The sequence below is a fragment of the Hermetia illucens genome, chromosome 2, assembly GCF_905115235.1.
Source record: "Hermetia illucens chromosome 2, iHerIll2.2.curated.20191125, whole genome shotgun sequence".
NCBI classification, from domain to species: Eukaryota; Metazoa; Arthropoda; class Insecta; order Diptera; family Stratiomyidae; genus Hermetia; species Hermetia illucens.
The window spans coordinates 155,680,576-155,701,546 of record NC_051850.1 but is presented as its reverse complement, the minus strand read 5'-3'; the positions used below and the strand labels follow the sequence as shown (position 1 = coordinate 155,701,546).

The following is a 20,971-nucleotide window of genomic DNA, read 5'->3' as shown; positions in this document are numbered from 1 at the left end:
TAGGGCTCCTTCGTAGTACAGAGATTCATCCACTTCGTAGTACAGAGTGGATCAATCTGTGGAAGATTTGTCCGGCAATGCACAGGCCAAAAGTCATCCGTGTGAACTCGAAGAGTCCGAAAGGTGTGAAAATTTGGAATATTTTCGGGAGCTACAGAAGTTTTATGGTAGGCCATGGAGAGATCTAAGGTCGAGACAACACGCCAGTTTGTTAAATAAAACGAAAAGTCTTAGATGAGTGGAATGGGGTATCGGTCAAGAATCGTCTGAGCATTTAGGCGCCTATAATAAGGTTAGCATTCACCATTGGGCTTGGAGACCAAATGGAGTGGAGAAGACCAACTGCTGTTGGAAGGTCTTCACATACCCTGATAAAGTAGTTTTTCAAACTCTTTCCTCGCAACAGCGGGCTTCTGGGGAAGTAGAAGACACACTTTTGAGAAGCTTTGGCAGCCAGTAGTGTTGATATGGTGCTAAATATCATGCTTAACTGGCAGGAGACTTCATTCGGTAATATTGTTGCAATATTTTTGGGTGAGTGCGCGAATGCGTGGTTCGGCTACTTCCTCAAAAATGATAGAAAGAGTGTTGTGATTCGAACAGGTTGAAATTTTCCCGGGCGGCCAAAGGGCCAAGGGAGTCTATGAAGACCTATGCTACATACCTACAAGTATCCTATAGTGATACAGGAAGTCAGCACCTAATATGGGGACACTGATATCAGCCAAGACTTACATCTACTTGTCTGGAGCCGTAAGTTTCAATGGGCGACGAGTTTGCTGCCGCTAATTTTTGCTGCTGGAGAAATAGTTTGTTGGGTCTGGAAACGTGCAGGACGAGACTTCCCCTCCTGTGTCTACCAGATAATTGCATCTACAAAGGGGTAGTATACTGTAAGGCCACGTGTTGTTCCACTTCGATTGTGTAATAAGCATCAAACTAATCTTAAGTCGATGTCAAATCCATTTCAAGGCAAATGCGCGTTGAAAACCCGCAAATCTAAGAACTGCGCGAGTGACTGGTAAAAAATTGGGACGCCTCACAGATCAGATTTATGATACTTCTCTCTCTTAACAACTTATAACCATGTTTCTTCCTAAAAACCGCTGTTTATCCTGCAGTTTTCATTTTCTGGCTCCTTCTCTTTTGTTCTGTTGAAAAAGTTGGAAGTGTGTGAAGAAGTATCAATCCCTACTTTACACGATCCGTTATTGAATCTGAGTTATGTAAAAGTACGAGTGCATCACTTTTACTCACCCCAACTCACTTCAATTTTGACAAGGGCCATAAGAGCGTACGCAAAAGAAAAACTCCATCCCTAAAACAAAGCCAATATTTTCATTAAATTTATCCATCAATCAAAATCTAAGATGACGGTGTTAAGAACTTCCACGCATTTCCAAATACGGGCAACTTCTCCATAATTCACAATTCATCTCATTCAAAGGTTAACTCCATTCACATCTCTTATAACAAGGATCCGTCATAATTGGAAAATGCCATCATTAACAATTTCTCATTCATATGACAAATCTTACCGAAAACATCCTGTCAGGATGTCAAAGGGGACGGGGTCGAACAGAAACCTTCATATGCCTCCGATCCTGGTGTTGTAGCCACCACCGTTCAAGGATATCAGATTATGAGTGGAATTGAGGAAGTCAGTGCCTACAATTCATTACGCTAATACAGACACGTGTCATCTTGATAAATTACAGTGTTTGATTAAAAATGAACGGGCGTCATTGTTGTCGTCGACATGATCTCATAAAAAGGACTAACAATCGGGGCGGCGTTGCGCTGCCTACTTCCAAACTTAGTCCTTTTAAAGAAAGATTATAATGGTGTTACCTCGCTTCCGTCTTGAGGAGATTTCGTTCGCTTCATTGTTATCGCATTTCGTTAAGGCGATGGATCGAATTGGAATAGAAGAATTAATCCTAGAAAGGACAATGATTTCGCTACAAAGTTGAGCAAAATGGCTGGATTAGATATGGGAGTAGCAATCCTCTGTATTGTGCCATTAGTCGAAGAATAACCCAATATGCAAATGTGCGATTTATTGTAAACCCAAGACCACTGTCTGCAGAATTGCTTTCTAGTTTTGATGCTCGGATATTCCCTCGGAATTTCTTGATAAATTGGATTAAGTCCGCTTACCTTGGCAGCTAATAAAACATCAATAATTCTGCAAGGTTACAACCTGCACCACATGCCGAATTCACTAGTCCAGTGCCTTTTCCCCATAAAGTGTTGAATTTAATTTTCATAGTTGCAGGGTCATATCCATTAAAGTATGTATGTAACATAAGTAGACGTACTATAGCCAGAGGCAACGAACTAAAGTGAATCGACACACGAACTTATCCACACAACACAAAGACCTACAACAAGGACATGCATAAGGACGGGAAGTCTCATGTGTTGGCACACGACACGAAAGGTTTTAAAATTCACACTTTACAAGTGTTACTATCGCACCCCAGTACAAACAGGTTTAAGGTCGCGAAGGACGAGAAATACTTTTTAATGGGGTTCATATTATAGGCGACAGCCACCACGGTTTGCAATAGGATAATAGCAAAGGAATAAAATGTGGATGCATGCATGTTTCGCTACAAAGTTGTTGTACGGCGTAATGTTTTCGTAAATGGAAAGTTTATGTTTTGAGGCGAATCGATGTGGTAGCGATGCGCAAGGAGGACGTGTAGTGACTCCTTTTCCTTCATTTCGAGGAATCACGAAGTGTATTAAGAGGCAGAGCGTGTATGCAGATTGCACGGAATCGATAATGCAGAAATGAGTTGCATTCCATGTCTGATAAGCTTTTACACGTTTACTAACATCAGTCTTAGAACTCACCGCAGGCAATTCATATCCACTTTTAGATTTCATGGGAGCAGTGCAATAATGCAATAATTAAACCTGAACCCCGTTTGGAACGTAAGACGTCTCCATCAATTAATCACACCCAACTAACCAGCACTTGGTGACACGCACCAATGTTTACTGTCACTTCGTCCTACCACCAATTACCACCGGCGAATGGTAACCGCCTACCAATTTAACACCTTCGAACCCCCGACATTGACTTGAGTTCGCCTTCAAACAAAAGGTGTCCCATTAGTTCACTATCGAACAAATAGTCAACAGTTCCAAGTCTAACGTCTGCACCGGTCTTCCTCCAGCCATGCGTCTATGTTCGAAGGTGTCACTGAACACCGTGTAGTGCCGATATTTCAGCCAGATTTCACTCGGTAATTGTGCACTTCGATGACCATATGTAGTACACCTGTAAGGTGCATTGCGATATGCAGGTATGTGCACCCAGCACTCAATTCTTGAGTAATATCGAGACTATCTCACCGTGCTCTGGTTTGGTAATAAAAAGGCAGATCAGCTGCGCAAATTATGAACATTTTCTGAATTTTAATTAGTCACGAGGTAAGATATATTGAGCAATTGGATTCTATTGGAAATGGAATTTCTACAGTTCAGGCTAAAGTCAATTCAACGAATTTTGGAACACTATATTCTCTTGATTAGTTTCTTCTTTCTCATATAAGGACAAGAAAGTGCTTTCCTACAGATGAAGTTACTAAAAGGTTTGAGACAACGTACCTTACACTTTCTTCAGTCAAACAATGAAATGTTGTGATCAGGGAAAGAGATAAATAAAGTATATTTGGAGTTATCCCTTATGCAAAATCCTGACCTGATATTTCTTGGTGACAGGTGCCACGACAAGCCGACTAAGAAAATGCATCCAATGTCTTTAAAAACCACATGACCTCATTGAGACACAAGCCTCGGAGAAATACTAGGATGTCTACCTCGGACGACGGACCTGTAGAGAAATGGGCAAGGGTTCTTGACGCATGGATGGCGCCAGGACGTAAGTAAGTTAGTCCGAATCAAGCCACCAATAAAAGAGCTCGAAGAACGCACGCAACTTAAATGGTGGCGATTTCCTGAGAATAAAGAAGAAGTGGTCGCACTTACGAACCAAATTGAAAACTTGGGTAAGCGGTTCATCATTGGGAATGACAATGTTGTAATGAAGGTCGGTATAAAGAAACGCCCCAACAACAAATTTCTCGAGGATAAAACGCTCGCCAATTGGCAAATTTATAACCATGCCAACCAGGAAGCAAAGAAAGTGATCGCTGTCACCCGAGCGGACCATTAGAAAGATCTTTACGAGAAACTGAATACTCGTGGACCTGGTAGACCTCGGGGCAAAACCAGAATGTCTTGGGTTCCTTATTAAGGCAGGCCTAGACCAGATACCGGTTGTTGCGCCGTTGATGATGATAAAGATTTTTGTACGCATTCTTGACAACCGCATTCTCAAAATCATTGAAATAACCGCGAATCAAACCGAATTTGTTGAGAACTGCGGAACTACTGACGCAACACCCCCCAACACCCTCTCATCTCTCTTTTTTGTTCTTGCTATGGACACTTTCACACGGGTACATGTAGGTACAATCACTGTCAGCGGCAGTGACATGCCTAGAACTGAGCGATTTAAATATCTCGGGACAATACTTTCAGCCAATGGAGAACTGCGTTATGAAATTGTTTCACGCATTAAAGCAACCTGGATGATAGAACGTTACGACGTATGAACGAACGTTTCAAATCTAAAATTTACCGTAATGTCGTCTGCGCTGTTGCCCTCCATGGTTCTAAAAACTGGTCAATTATAAAAGACAATGAGCGTCATCTTGCGGTAATGCAGACGAAGATGTTGCGTTGGACTAGTGGTATCCACGATCGATGTGGGGTTGCATCGATTGTGGAAAAATTGCGCGTGGGTCGTCTTTGGTGGTATGCTACCTAATTCACCCTAACGAGAATTCACACGCCAAAATTGGTCTAAACATCAAAATCAATGGTAAGTGACCAAAAGGCCAACCGAAATAACGGTGACTTGGTACGCTGGATGTTGATTTGAAAAACTCACAATTCAATCGAGATCAGGCTTTTGATGAAATAAAATGGTGCAACCGATCACGACCACCCGACATCACGGTGTTGCACCCAGGTCCACCAATTCGGTATTCCTAAAAGCTGCCTGGCGTCAAGCGTCCTGGCCTACGCCATCGGTCCATCTAAAGCAGGGTCTACCTCGTCTTCATTTTCTACCATAGATATTGACCTTATATACTTTCCGGGCCGGATCATCTTCACCCTTAGGTGACGCACTCACCGCAACCTGCTGAACCGGGCAGGCGGTGATGGTATCGCTCATAAAGTGCATCGTTATAGAGGCTACGGGATCGTCCATCCTCACGGAGGGGTCAAAAATTCTTCGGGGGATTCCTCTCCCAAAGGCGGCCAAGAGTTGACAATTTTTCTTGCTAAGAATTCAGGTCTCTGACAAGATCATTGTACTGTAAAAGCTAGGATCCCATTGTAAGACGCTTGAAGCGAGACAGTTTTTGTATGGTAAAATAGGCTCTGTTGGCAGCCAACACACGCGGATTTCGTCGTCATAACTGTTATTGGTAGAGATTTTCGACACTAGATAGGAAAAATTATTAATGATGTTAAACTTGTAATATCTTTATCGTTCTCCTTTGACCAGTGCCATTTGATGTTGTTGGTTCTTTCGTTCTTGGTGCTAACACTGCCACCATGTACAACATCTTGCCTTCATTAATGTGCAGCCCAAGGTCAATCGACACCTGCTCAATTTGAATGATAGTAGATTGTACATCTCGGGTTGTTCTTCCCATAATGTCAATATCGTCCGCATAGGCCAGCAGTTTTGTGGACCTGAAGAGGATGGTGCCTTTTGCATTAACATCTGCATCGCGTATCCCCTTTTCCAGGCCCAAGTTAAAGAGGGCGCATGACAGAGACAAGGAGAGGACGCATGACAAGACAAGGAGATTATCTTAGACTTGTCCGGATAGCCGAGTGGTTAGAGCACAAGGCTGTCGTACGGAAGGTCGCGGTTCAAATCTCACTGGTGGCAGTGGAATTTGTATCGTGATTTGACGTCGGATACCAGTCAACTCAGCTGTGAATGAGTACCTGAGTCAAATCAGGGTAATAATCTCGGGCGAGCGCAATGCTGACCACATTGCATCCTACAGTATACTGTAGTGTACCGTTTCGGTCTTGAATGAAGTGCTCTAACACACTTCAAGGCCCTGATTCAATATGGATTGTTGCGCCAACGATTATTATTATTATTATCAATTTCGTCTGGATACCGAATTCTCGCATGGCGTGTACATTTGCTATGCTATCAAAAGCGGCTTTAAAGTCGATATTCCTACAATATTTCCATCGGTTGCCATACAGAGAAAATCCGATCTTTTGCTGATTTGCCTGGAGTGAGGCCTCTTTGGAATGGACCAATGATGTTCTGGGCATATGAAGATATCCGACTGTCTTATGGGACAGATAATGGCTCGCTGCCAGTCATCAGGCTTCTGATCCGCTGTCCCACACCTTGATGTAGTTTGTCCCCTCCATATTTAACCAATTTGGCTGTAATTCCATGGGCTTATGCGATTTATGGTTTCTAAATCGATGAATTGCACCGACTATTTCTTCCATGCTTGTCGGTGGCAGCATTTATCTGTCATCTTCAGTTGGTAGGGCCTCCAAGTCGTCGATATTTTGATTGTTGAGCAGTTCATCAAAATACTCAACCCATCACTTCAATATGCCCATTTTGTCGGAAATCAAATTTCCCTATTTGTCTCAGCAGGATGAACATGTATAAGGCTTCTTCCTGCCGTAAAACTTCCGCGCTAGGTGTGGTTGCTCCCTGTACTTCTCGACTTCAAAGACTTATCGGTTCTCTTACGCTTCCTTTTGCTCCAGTCGACGGAGTTCGTGTTCATCATCGAACCAGGCGTTCCGATTTTTTTCCGACTGGGGCCAAGCATATTGATAACGTTCTGCAAGCGATTGTGAAGACCATTTGTAGATGCTTCATATCCAGGACTTCTGTTAACTGTGGCTAATGTGACATACATTTCTCCTTTATACGTATTACAGAGGGCTTTGTTATGGATGGCTTTAGTATTCACTCTCACCTAATTGTCAGAGGAGATTGTAGACGGTGTTGTAATTCAAGCTCGGAGCACTTTGCCAACTAGATAGCATAGCCTTTCACTTAGATTTTCAAAGCCGATAACAGCTGGTTTCAGTTTTTAGCTGAGTAGGGAACCTACTTCGAACACATGGTTTACTGGATGACTGCTATAATATGTGGTGTAGTGGCACTTCTACAGGAAACCGGTCTCTGTCTAGCGCTCCTCTTCTAACCATTTTACATCAGGCCTATATTGAGACAGGGTATCGGTTAGCTGCTGGACAGCATTCGATCTATACGATACTATACGTTCAATGAAAAAATGGGCAAACAGTTCGTTCGTTTTCGTTACTGAGTTCGTCGTTGTAAAATCTATCCAGTCCAAGGCTCTCTTTGTCGCTTTGTGGAAAACTGTTTTCCGTATAGGATTGTGAGCCCTACCCAAGCCCCAACCTGGGAGACCAGCTGGTGGGGGTGGAGATAAGGTTTGGTAGTAAAGCTATTGATGTTGATTCAGCAGGCGTTTCCTATGTTTTATGCTCCATCGTGGGTACCAATCCACGTTCCGCCCTATACTACCCTTAAATGGCTCTAGCGAGGGTAACGTTGAATCTAAAATCGTAGTACTTGCAAATTAGCTGATAGCGTCATTTTGAGGAAGTACACTACCTAACATATATATGGGTAGGTAGGTATCAGTGGCCGCTCCGAGGAGCCCAATTAGCGCATTGGTGCGCCGTTTTGATGCCACAAACTCCTAAGACCGTGACTGTTGTTATAGGAACAGGGAAGCAGAGTCCAACTGGCTCGGATCTTCAGAGCCAGCCCGTAGCATTCACAAAGGAAAGCAGCTCTCCGACCCTGCAGCTAGAAATCTCACTGAGGTCCCCAAAGAATGGTTTACCCAGTGTCCGCAGCCTGACTCGAGCCAGAGCTGGGCAATCGCAGAGAAAGTGCATGAGGGTTTCCCTTCCTTCTCCGCAGCTTCGGCAATGCGAGTTGTGGGGTAAGCCGAGCCTAGCGGCATGGTCCCCTATGGGCCAGTGCCCCGTGCAGACCGCCGTAATCTTGAATGCATTTGCACGCGTCTGGCACAGGAGCTCTCGTGATCGGGCTATGTTATAAGCGGGCCAAATTCTCCTTGATTTGGCACAGCTTGTAAGCCTTCGCCATCTCAGGCCCGCGGCTGCCAGGCAGTGCAAGTAGACTCGGCCCCCGACAGCCGCCAGCGGAACACCGACTGTGTTCCCCGAGGGGCTGCCAAGAGCAGAGCCTTGCCTGGCCAATCCGTCAGCCCGCTCATTCCCCTCTATGTTCCTATGCCCGGGAACCCAGAGGAGAGTGATCTTGAGCGTGCCGCCCAGATGGTTGAGCGTGTCTCTGCACTGCCCCACCAACCGGGAAGATGTCGTCGTTGAGTACAAGGCCTTGATGGCCGCTTGGCTGTCGGTCAGAATGGCTATGTTACGCTTGGGGCTCGAATCACGCTCCAGCCATCGACAGACTTCCAATATCGCCAGTACTTCCGCCTGGAATACACTGGCGAAACCTGGTAGACCATACGACTTGGATACACCGTGTGTATTCGAGAAAACCCCCGCGCCGACTCCATAGGCCATCTTTGATCCGTCCGTAAAGAATACCGTGTCATAGTCTTGCAACACGCCGCCGGTTTTCCACTTTGCCCTGGTTGGAAGGTCCACAGCAAAGTTTCTCGTGAAGTTCAGCTTGCTTGTGACATAGTCCGTGGGGGATGCCCAGATTTCTCGAGGTATTTCATTTAGAATGTTGCTGTGGCCGTAGGACTTCGCTGCCCAGCATCCGGACTCACGTAGTCTGACGGCACTGCACGCTGCAACATATTTGATGTGGAGGTCTAGGGGGAGGAGATGCAGGAGTACATTGAGAGCATCTGCCGGGCAGGACTGCAGAGCCCCTGTAGCACCTGCACACGCGGTTCTCTGAATCCTATTAAGCTTCGTTCTATTGTATTTCTTCATATATATATAATCTACGAAATGTGAGTACGGTCTGCAGAAGGACATGTTTGTCAGGAAATGCGTAATTGACCGTAATCTCAAACGGGCACCACTATATTACACGAGCGTGACCCCATATAACGTATCGGCAAATAAAATACCGATCATTTAAAATGGAAGGCCCCAGCTGTAAGAAAAAACTGCATAGTTAGATGGCCAAAGTGATAGGAAAATTCAAAAAGTTTTGAGGGACCTACAAATGGATCTCTGCCAGTAAGTGGTGGCGGACAAAGCATGAGAAGATCGGCTATTATTTGAGCCTCTGTTTGAATTAAATACTTCGCCTAATTATTTAAACCCCGGTGGAATCCCAAAGAACATGAAAACCGTTTCCTTGTCCGAGATTTATAGGTGAAGATCTGTGGAAACTGTTGGGGCATTGGTCTCACTAGGCAATATGATATTGAGTGTATTCGTACATCAGGAGGACCGAAGGTCGTGTGGGTTTCACGTGAATACCTGCCTTGTAATCATACGCTCCTCTTCGAACTCGGATTGGTTTGGAGACCACAATCAGAGGCCTGCTGCGGTTAGCACCGCGCAACCGCAACACTTGAGCCCACAAAGGGCTCTCTCTGCCCCCGATATGGGCACAATCACAACTACCAGGAAATCGACCCTGTTGATAAATATACGGAGTAAGTGCGTTATAGCTAATCCATACATTTTCGGCTATCTGTGTAATTAAAGACTGCAAAACTTCCATACAGTGTATTTAGAAGCACGTCCTGTGAATTCCTCACAGCTGTAACAGTCCAAGCGGTAAGGTGGGTTTATATAACCTTTAGTAGAACTCAGTGTTACTCAGCGATACACAAAGGCAAATATATAATATAGACAATAATAGTTCACTATAAACGGATCGTCCATATACTTCGTAAGTGCTACATATCTCAGGAAATACATTCGCTATTTTACATGAAGCAAGTCATGGTCAAACATATTTCGTTGTTATTCAAAATCGAAAGTCCAGAAGAAGCGAAAATCTCATAGCGAAAAATTAAGAACAAATAACAAGCAGAAAAGCCACCCTCGTAGCAATTTCACGGATCCGCAGTTTTCGATCAATCATTTGCTATTCTGCAGACAATTTACAGGAAGTTATTTTTCCCAATTTTCCAATGTCATATCTTCTGTTTATTCCTGTTTATTTTGTCTTATCACATGACAAACTAAACATGGAATAGGCAATCTTTCACAAATTTACCAGACCATCTCAGGAAGTAACCACATCACGTGAAAAATATGTTCGGATAACTTTCAACAACCCTCGGAACCTGATACGAAACTTAATAACAATTCTCTAATGGTTAGTATTTTAGATATACTGAATTGTGGAGATCAGGGGCGTAGGAAGGATTCATCCTGTGGACGTGGCTAAGGAGTCTTGAAGGAGAATCAGTTTAAGAAAGTTTTCGACCCGTCTATTTGTTGAATGTCGGACTTGAAAGGATGGTTGCCTGAAGAGTATCTCGTTGGAACTCTGAATTTTGTAATTTTGTTATTTCATTTGCTGTGCACAAGTTTCCATCATTTCCTGAGTTCAGCAACAACGCCACTGTCATTCTCCCCAATATGAAAACCTCACCCTGATGCGCTCTTGCTAAAATCGTTAGTCCACAAAAACCCCAGAGAAACAAAATCGCCACTTTCCTCCCCCGTGGCTACTGTTTTCCCTTTTTAAGGAATTTTGCTTGACAGCCTATTCAAATATATGATAATTAGCAATCCGCGAAATTTCAGGTGAATTATGTTCGCAGGACACGCACGAGTAATTAACGAAAGAAGTTGAGTTGAACAAGACCAGAGTTGTGCAAAGGATAAGAGCTAGGAAATTTCATTTTTGTTGGTTAGCCGAATACCCCCCACAGTTGATGCCGTCGTGTCCTCGCCACCAACATGGCAGCCAGGCCAACTGGTCGTTATTATTCCGTTTCGAGGAAAATAAGGGCCGGGATAATATAATTTTTATGTACACAACAGGATTTTTCGAGGTAATTAATCATTCAGGATTTGCTTCCAAAATTTATGCTTTCGTTTTCTTGTTACAGGTCCCTCCTTCCGTAGCCGAATCGTGAAAGGAGGGAGTGGATTTCCGTGGACTGGTGTGAAAGCGATATAGCCGTTTATGAGACGAGGAGAATGAAAAATCGGGGCCAACCCCATTTCATTTTAGAAAATGCTTTTGGCTATGCTTTTTTTATTTCCCATTTTTTTCGTTGTTGGCTACATAGTTCGGAAAGTACGGGGGCAATTTTTGGTATTTTCATTATGGCTAATGTCTGGATAATTTCTTATTTACATTCAACTTGAGAACATAAATTAGAATCGATTGAAATGTGATCAATTTTCCGAGCATGTTCAGTCTACAGTTTTCAGAGGGTGGTAAATCCTAGGCTTCAGTGATTGCAGACTGGAAAAGCATGTTTGAAGTAACTTGGACTGAATTAAGTGAATCAGATACTTTTTAAGGATAGCTTCAAAAGCCTTGTAGTGGTCACTTTGAATAAACATTACATCAATCTGAAATCTTGTTTAATTGGTACATAATATGGATTCCCCTTGCCTTGCCTCAAGCACCATAGCTCGGTATTCCCAAAAACATTCTTCCGCTATAGAAACGTGATATCCAGTCTAGACTATATTCCACACAAAACATTTTTTCTTGACTTGAACAAAAATGAAATCAAAGGCGAGCAATGATTTAAATCCACTCGGAACCTTGCACAAACTCAGTCTGCAGACTTCAGGCCGAGATAATTATTTCTAGATTCAACATATCGCCTGCAATGTCACAACAATATATTCCCAGCAAAAAAGGACACCATCATTACCATGCAAAAACAAAAGCTTAAAAAACATAATGAACCCGGCAGCCGGGAGTATGTTCGAGCTCCAAACTTGTGCTATTTAGCATACCATTAGAGGGCAAACAAGAAAACTCAATGTGGAAGACATTTTGTTTGGGTGGAGTTTTTGAATGAGCAAAGGATTCCTGTCCTGAACGTTTTCAAAATTATTTGCTTCCCATGTGTATTCTCGCATTCTTCGTTGCCTTTTGTGACTTCCGTGCGGAGTTTGGCAAAATAAAGAATGAATTGATATGCGAAGTGAATGAACGTATGAACTATGTTACCGCGCAATTATAAGCCATATTTGCCCTGTGCCGAAAAACAAAAGAAAATTTTCAACAAAAGTAGAAAACAATACACCCAGCTGACATTATAGAAAAGTTGCTCCAGGAAAGCAGAATCGTGAGGGTGTTCAGTGCAGGCATGGCTTCCATGTAAAAATTTTGAATACCGGGAGGGGAGCAACATATGTGAAAACGATAAGGGAGCCGTAATTTTAGAGAATGCAAAATCTCATACTTCATTAAGGCAGGTTATTCAGGTAGGTTTTATTAGGTAACTCCCAAGCCCTAAACTCTGTTCAATTCATCCAGATGATTTGACGATATATCTTACCCCAGAGGTTGATAAATCTCTCAACCCTTTTTATAAAGGTGATGAAACTACAATACTATTATACAAAGTTGTTCAAAGTAAAAGTATTCGACAATTGTGAAAGGAAATATTACTTGACAATTATGTCAAGGTTAAGAGGATATCATACTAACGGGTTCAAAAGGTGTAACAGGAAAATCAAAATTGAATAGGTGATATGCAGAATACGAATGAGTACAACTCCCACCAAATTTTACAAGTGTCTGACTATGGACACATGCCTCCAGCTTGCCGGACACCCGACAGGAAAAATGCATGCCACAGATGCGGTCAGGTAGACCACCAAGCGGAGACCTGCAAGAAAAGCAAGAATTCCGTTTTCTGCAGGAATTGTGGTGCGCCTGGTGAAAACGCTGCACACACTGCGTTTCGAAGAGATGGTCAGCTTCAAGGCGAAATTGAAAAGGGCTAGGATGTGACTAGCATGATTTACATACTACAAATTAACATAACAGAGTGCAACCGCAGGCTCGTTGCTCTGTAGACGCCGTTTTAGGCACAGAGGAGTGAATTCTGGTAAGAGGTGACACTACTGCTAGGGCCCTTGAGTAGGCATTCCTCTCCCAGAAGTAAGCAGATCCTGGAAATAGCGGCGAAAACCGAGCTGCATTGCAGCTGACACTGTCATAACTTCAGTGATGAGCCAGATAATGGCAGCCTGTGAATCTTTCATACCCCGGACGAATCCCAGCCGGGACAAGTCTTCTATCTATTGCTGGACGAAAGAAATTGCAAACCTAAGGAAAGAATTTCATAAGCTCCGCCGTTTGGTACAATATTTACACAATCGCGAGGAGACATGTGCCATAAACGTAAAGTACAAGGCAGCAAAAAGGAGACATTACAGCGCGATAAATAAAAGCAAGGATCGTGTCTGGCAGAACCTCGTCAATGAAGTAAATGGAGACCCATGGGGACTTGGCTATAAATTTGTCACCCGAAAAATCAGGTCTCAGCGGAAACCATGCATACTAAGTACTGACTAGTGCGAGCATTGTACCTCAGTATAGCGCGGAAGGCGCCCAGGACTGGACGGATTTTCACCATGAAACGTCTTGAAGGAGTCCTCTTACCCCCTTAGAAAATAATAGCGCGCTAGATCCTGACGATATAATGACGGAAATCTACAAACTGCGATTCCGCCAACGGCGAGACTTGCTGCTCGCAACGTTCAACGCTTGCCTAAAGAAGGACATTTTTCTTTTTCGCTGTAAGGCGGTGAAGCCCACGCTAATCAGTAAAGAAAAAGGAGACCTTGAGCTGCCGTGTGCGTACCGACCACTTGACAGGGCCCGGAAAGTGCTCGGAAAGTTCATCAGGAGTAGACTCGCTGAAGCGATCCGTGCTGCCAGGACTTATTCCAACCTAGGACCGAACCTCTAAAACGTTTCTGATAATAGTCTGCGAAGACTCGACATGCCTGGTCGGTTATGCAGACGAAGTTGTGGCATTTGGTGTCGGACGTACTGTTGAACAGACGCAAAACAGACTTGGAACTCTCAGCAGACATCATTGTCAGAGAGGTACTGAGGAGCGCTGACAGATGATGCTGTATTGCGCATACGCTCGATTTCTGATTGCTGCAAAGAAAATTGGACTTGAACGATGGAGGGACCGAATGGCAATGGGTTTCCTGAACTAACAATTCCCTTCCCCCGTTCCCCTCCCATTGGTGCAAGGAATTCTCTGAGTTGAAAACTCCCTAACCCGGGAGAGTGGGAGGGTTAGCCCGAAGTATTGTGTCAGACAGTTCCAGGCTAGTTCCTTGATGACAGGGGGTGTTTACTTGGTAGTTCGGTAGCGTAACATTGCCGGAGTCCAACACTCTGAGAGTAAACGCATGCACCTACCCTACTCCAAAAAATATCCGCATTGGCCCTGTAATTTGGTCACTTAATTTCTATCAGTAATTGTAAACTTTTATTTCTTCGGCGATGGTTTTGACATCTTGAAAGTACTTGCAAACGAGAAGATTTCGTACTAAAATGATTCGATAAATAAACCCAACAGCTCAATACCAATAACAATACCAATACCAATAACGGTTTAAGGGGGTCATCCTTTTAGGAATTTTTTGTGGCGAACTGGATAAAGGTATAAATACGACTTTTTTACCATCTATTTACTAATGGCTTGATAACATCGTTCATTATTGAAATACAGAGCAACTTATACACCCATCTCCAAACAGATATGTTTTTCTGCTGCCGTAAAATGTAAAGGGCATTTTAACGTGCAGACTTAACCACAGTCCGCAAACTAGAACTATTAAGAAATATTGAAAGCTAAATTGCTGGTGCCTTATTAAACTTTTTCTATGAATGTTTTTTCAAGGCTTCTTTAATGTATAAAAAAAGTACCTGTGCTGAAAATCGCTTTGGAAAATTATGTGTGACGTCAATGTAAATCGTAGTTATGACAATTAGCCAAGACGCAAAAGTTGTGTAACAGTAGGGTGTTAGTGTTAGTTACGATAATTGTTAACAGGTGACTCTAATGTCGGCAAGAACATCTTATTTTTTTTTGAGAATTGTGGGGTCCTAAGTCCGCATCAAATTAATGCTGGACCGGACCAAATGGGGAGCAACTTACTCCCTCTTTTTTGGTCCATGGACACCTCGTTTAGCACCCAAAGTTTACAAAAATGTTAGGCTATGACGGCTTTACGGTTTCTTACCAGGGCAGCGGCAAATCGTCAGACGCTGCCTCACCTCGGCCCTGGGAGCAGCGTGACCGAAGTGGCTCGCAGATTTCTAGTGCTCCTTTATATAATTCACAGAACACGACATGACTACGAATTATATTGAGCGCAAATCCACCTTATTGACCAGAGCTGAAAATATTTTTTTTGAGAATTGTGGAGTCCTAAGTCCGCATCAACTTAATGCTGGACCAGACCCCACAGGACCCCACAGCTATAAAAAGATGTATAATACTATAAAAAAATAAATAAATGTGCCTATCTTCAACACCACTGGGGCCATCCCTACCTTGATACCTTAAGTTTCATAACAATGAACCTACCACACAACTCTTCGACACATCCGCAGACATAACTTACAAAAAGATTTGATGAAGGCTTGAAGTCTCCAAGTAATAATGGTGATCACCCTTATGTCCCACACGCATATAACAGCACAGAAAAAATGAACACAGGAGAGACTCAGCTTGATAGTGTGGAAATGGTTAAACTTTCAAATTTCGTAACCACGGAAGCAAACCTAACGCTATTAGTACGTTGAGCGCCATTAAAAGTCTTCACGGAAAAGATGAAAAGCAGGAGAAGCGAAGTTACGTACAATGCTTCAAAACCATAAAAAGAATGTTGATATGGTTAGCGCAGGAGGATCCAGAAGCGGAATTGGTCTACTCTCTTTCAATTAAACGTCCAAAATGTAGATTGATATGTTATAAGATTATTTTAGATGTAATTTCTGCGACGACAGGAAGCATGCAACACCCCACCCCCTCCAGAGTAGCACACGTGATCTACGGAAAAAGAACGACCTTTAAGTCATCCCATCATAATTCTGTAGGCGCCCCACACGGATTTATGTTACATTTCGTTAACGCCTTCTTTTTTGTTATGCGGTAGGTAGAACTGCATCCTAACTATCGCCCTCAGAGTGACTGGTCTTACTCGGTAGCAACTCAATCCTCGATTAACCACAAGTTTTGTCCTCTTCTACGCTCATCCATTGACTTGACTGAACGTCTCACCATGGGGTCAAAGCTCTTACTGTACAAGACAATGATCTTGCCAGTCCTCATGTATTCCTCGGAGACTTGGGTTCTTAGCAAGAAGAATTGCGAACTCTTGGCCGCGTTCGAGAGAAGAATCTTCCGAAGTATTTTTGGCCCCCTACATAAGGATGGACGATTCCATAGCCTACATAACGACGAAATCTATGAGCGATACCATGACCGTCCGGATGTGGATACAATCCGGCTCAATAGGTTACGGTGGGCGGGTCATTTAAACCGTATGGGTGAGGATGATCCAGCCCGAAAAGTCTATAAGGGCAATATCTATGGTATAAAAAGAAGACGAGGCAGACCCTGCCTAAGATGGAGGGATGGCGTGGTTCAGGACGGCAGAGAGCTTTTAGGGATATCGAATTGGTGGACCTCGGCGCAAAACCGGGATGTCTGGAGTTCCTGATTAAGGCAGGCCTAGACCGGATACCGGTTGTTGCGCCGTTGATGATGATGATGATTGATTTGACCTCTGATCTGAAGCAACACCCGTGTGCAAGGGTTTCCCCCACTCGTCCATGCACTGCTGGTAGACTACAAAAGGAGTGGCCTTTAGTTCTTTTGTCGCATTCTATTTTTTCGGCTTCGGCCCGACATCGGAGCGTCACTTGGGCGATTGTTCACTTGTCTCCATATCAAACTCGTAGACCCACGTCTCATCATTAGTAATTATGCGTTTCATAAAGGTTGGTATCATGCTTGATAATGGTCGGAATATTATGTGGATTACTTACTAATTTATGGCGTTTTTCTATCTATTCTGCCATTAAAATTACATTTCCCAAGAAAGATTTTAACCGTTTCTGTAAAAACATCCTTTTCCAAATCGTTTTGGACTATATTTTTCAATTTATGTGCCGCTAAGAAATGTTTTTATTAACTTCTTGTGAGAATACGCTGCTCGTCATGATGGTCGATTTTTTAGCAAAAATAATCTGTTCTGCGTGTGTGGTTCACTTGAAATTAAAAATTGACGTCACATTTTGTTCATAAGGCATAACGATAGGAAAATGGGACCCTCGATTGATCACCCTCTCTTCCTGACATCTTTCGACATACAAATATCAAATTTAAATTTAACAGAAGGTACAAGTGGAGCCGTCCTGGGAAAGCGAGAAACTATTCGCAGCAAAAACTTATCTACTTCGGTACACAGGTGGCCTAAATAGTCTTTACCTTTAGCTTCCAATTTAATTTCATTTTCAGGATTGAATTTTACGAGCCACAAAGTCATTTGCAGCGCAGAAATGATTTGAAGACTGAAACTAAAAAAAAATGTATCTTAAATCAGATGTATATCCATTGTTTGGTCCAATAGTGTAAACACTAATTGCTACTGAATGAAAGATACATGGGCTTATACCATATACAGCTTTCCCATTGATATAGTTCACTCTTCGGCTGTCACTTCTGAATAATCCTAACGTCAATAGACCATAAGGAAAAGCCAACGTCACCTGTCCGCCACAATCCAATAGAATAATGGCACTTCATTTGAATATTAGTTTGAAGCGGGATTTCCACACTACTTCTGCCTCCGTTGACAATGATGTGAACGTCTAACTCTCAATATTTGATAGTGTCGTCATTCTAAATGGTTTGACATCTGGTTAACCGCAAGTGTACAGTGGCATATCCTCTCAACCATGTCCATATTCCCTTATCCTTACCGCTTACCACTATCAGGCAACGATTGAGCATTGCAAGTAAAGCAATATCAGCCAATACTCAATATTTCCTGTACAATGGTGGATACCAGTCTGATTCGTCCGTCAGGACTCATACAGCCAGAACGACTAGTGCTGAACGGAATAGATTTAATGAATTTTTCAATATTCTCTTGGCCCTGTCTCATTCTTGATTGGATTTTCATTGTTAATTCCAATCCATTTTCCTCGGTTACATTCACACGTTGATGTCGAACTCTGGTTGGTTCGAAGAAGCATAGTTGCTTTGCAGGAATGAGTACTGCCTGTCTGTCTGGTCTGAGCATTATATTGCAAAGGTATTGGCATTGTAGTTGTTTGCTCCAAGCTCGCCTCTTCCTACACCACCACCATCACCATTGGAGCTAAATTAAAAGGAAAGTTGAGGAGAATACGATGAAAACCGAACCACTTCATCAATTTAATTGGTAGAGGATACCTCGTTTCAACAACAACATGACAGCCGACACAAGATTTAGATTAAAAGGTTTCGAAGTCATCAGACAAACTGAAGAAGGGTTAAAATGCAAAATGCCGATAAATGTGTGGTTTGATAGAGTGACTAAGGGATTTTTGTGGTATCGATTGTAAAAAAAAGAATAGGCAAAAGTAAATCCTCAATCGTATCGTATTCGATATCTGAACATCATCGTTCATCCATATGAAATGACGGCATAACAGACACCTAAAATGAAAAAATAAATTTATCTTACTTAGTGAAGCAGTAGTAGAATACAAGACTACTATATTTCCAAAAACGGTGAAGGATATCTCGATATTTTTGAATAACCGATACAATGCATAGTCCCTCTTAATTTATTTAACTTTTCTATCTTTTTAAGTTTCCCGAAAAAAGAAAGGGAAGACACAAATTCACTCTATAAAAGTGAAAAGCCGAACCGCTTTTTCGTCCTTTTTCAGAAAAAAGGAAAAAGAATTGTCAAATGGAAAGGATTATTCTCTTGAGATCATTTCATTGATGGACAAGTTAATAAAATACCAAAATGGACCATAATTAGGTGTCAATCTAAATTTTTATAATTTGGCATTTGAATTGATGGACTTTAATTTAGCTTGACTGAAGGTCTGAAAAAATATAAAGGACAATTAGGAAGTTTTTTAGGCTTAAAAATTATTAATGAAATTAAATTTGACCCAAACGGTGTCCCAGCTTCTGGAAAGTTTTTTGATTGGTTGGTAAAATACTTTGATATTAACTTAGGACAGTTAAGAAAAATCTTCAATTCGGTAGATAATTATAAAATTCAACACAACGTCTGAAGTGGTGAACTAAAGACAGATTGATATGGGATTTCGCTCTGGACTGAGGATGATTGTGGAGGATTTGGACCCGCAACCCGGAAATCAGTTCAAAAGAAGCGTTGCCATAGAATGTGATGACAATTCCTACCAAGTCAGTCTCTAACTACGGATTGGTTCATTATTCAAAAAATCTCTAAGAGTGCATAATGCACTAGAACTTCACTATCTGGCATAATTACAGAATTACATATCTTACTAGATGACATTATCGGCCATAGGAGAGAAGCATACAATATATATTTACCCAAAACGCATCACGGAAGAACTTATGTACAAGCTGTCTGCAGTCCTCCATTTTCTCTACTCCGAAACTACCTTGTCGTGATGGAGTTTCCAAAACAGGAATATAGAAGCTAAAGATTTCTACTCTCCAAGTGGTAAGTATTTCACCGACTTCGAATCCCCCCACGGCTTTGGACAATCAAATTGCAGCCAAGTCGTGGTTTTTGCAGTTCTTACCAGATTCAGGAAAAAATCTGTCGAAGATCAGTAGTCAGTAGAAAGCCCGCACTTAGTGCCTACTGCGCAGTTAGTCGGAAGGGAAAAAACTGAATTACGCGCCAATCTTTCCGTGCCATTTTCACCCAAAACTTCCAGAAAACGGAAGAAGAGGACATGGCAGAAGGAAACGTAACCTAAAATAAGAAAGTAGACTACAGGCTAAATCTTGCCTGTCACGACCCTTTCTTCCGCTTCGACTGGAAAACGGAGTATGTAGAAATGGGTTCAAATAGTTCGGACACCGGGAACTTGAGAAGTCCTCCAGGGACGGTAGATGAGAAGATGGAAACTCTCTGGGATTGGAGGCATGGACGTTGCCGGTGGCGGACCAGGTGTGATAATATCCAGAAAAATGGAACGCAAGAAAGCGGAACAGTACCAAACCCTATCTCCAACTCCACGTGGTGATCGCTGGCAATTCTTTCTTAACGAAAAACTGCAGACGGAGAAAGATGAAAGTGAGTCTCCCGCGCCTAAAAACGGGACCAAATGTACCAACTGGTCCCCCAGGTTAGGGGCTGGGTAGGGCTGACAACCCTACACAGAAAAGCGATGTTATGAAGCTACGGAAGGAGCCTCGGACAGGATGGATTTCAAAACGACGAACCCGGCAAATACCACGGAATAACGATTTTCTCATGGAACGTGCGCTCCCTGTACAGACCGAATGCTGCTCAGCAGCTAGCCTATACCCTGTCCCAATATAAGGCTGATGTAATGACGCTTCAAGAAATGCGCTGGACAGGAACCGGTATCCTGTAGAAGAGCCACTACACCATATATTATTGTGGCTATCCAGTAAACCATGTGCTCGGAGTAGGTTCCCTCGTCAGTCAAAAAAATGAAACCTACTGTTATCGGTTTTGAAAATACAATCGAAAGGATATGCACTCTGCGTTCATGAGGCAAATTTAGAAATATAAGCCTCATAAACGTTCACGCCCCTACAGAGGAGACTGCAGAATCGGAGAAGGATACCTTCTACTAGGCAGTTGAGCGGACCCTCGAAACCTGTCCCAAGTATCAATCATACTTGGAGATTTCAACAGTCAATTAGGGACGGACCCCGTATTTAGGCGG

General features: G+C 42.8%; 1 long non-coding RNA gene across 1 annotated transcript in view; it reads left to right on the top strand.

The window, feature by feature from the left end:
- The window catches only part of LOC119649171, a 103,858-nt gene extending 92,230 nt beyond the window's left edge, over window positions 1-11,628 (top strand). Inside the window, exons 2-3 of the long non-coding RNA XR_005249099.1 lie at window positions 10,843-11,093; window positions 11,151-11,628. This is a non-coding gene — a long non-coding RNA (uncharacterized LOC119649171). The remainder of the gene's footprint in view (window positions 1-10,842; window positions 11,094-11,150) is intronic.
- Window positions 11,629-20,971: the final 9,343 nt, after the last annotated feature.